Raw genomic sequence first — 787 nt, forward strand, 5'->3', positions numbered from 1 at the left:
TAAAAAGTTAAGAATATAAGGATGAGTAAGGTCATACCAGGCAAATGCAAATAGAAAGCATGACTCATGATCTTAATAAAATGAGGTAGAACTCAAGGCAGAAAGCATAAGCAAGACAAAGAAATTCACTCTTTAATCCTAAAGAGTCTGATTCTAGAAGAAGTTATGATAATTATGAATAACTGTTGCACAAAAAAGCAGCATCTTTCATGAAGCAAAAATGGCAAGAGGTACAAGGAAAAATGTATGGATGTATATTAATACTAAGAAACTAATTCACTTCTCTCAACCTAAGACACATCAAGTGGATCTCAAAAAATGAAGATAAAGAAGACCTATACTAAGAATTCCCTGGTTGTTCAGTGGTTAGGACTCCACTCTTCCACTGCAGGGAGCACAGGTTCAATCTTTGGTTGGGGAACTAAGATCCTGTGTGCCCTACAGTGAGGAAAAAAAAAAAAGTCATCTGTACTACATAATCAGTAAGGTAGAACTGAGGAATACACATCAAATTTTATATCTGATAATAGAGTATGCCATTTTTATACATGTTGATGAAAACTGACCATGCAATGGATCAAAAGTTGAACTTTGAAAAATTTCAGAAGTATAAACATTACAGATTTCATTATCTGAACATAAGATAATAAGAATGGGTATTAATAACAGAATAATAAAACCAAAAACCAAAATTGCCTTCATATCTTGAAATTAAAATTGTAAAATAATCATTGGACAAGGGAAATGCAAACAATAATTGGAGACTAGAAAACGTGATAAAAAAAAT

The sequence above is a fragment of the Oryx dammah genome, unplaced genomic scaffold (genome assembly GCF_014754425.2).
Source record: "Oryx dammah isolate SB20612 unplaced genomic scaffold, SCBI_Odam_1.1 HiC_scaffold_17, whole genome shotgun sequence".
NCBI classification, from domain to species: Eukaryota; Metazoa; Chordata; class Mammalia; order Artiodactyla; family Bovidae; genus Oryx; species Oryx dammah.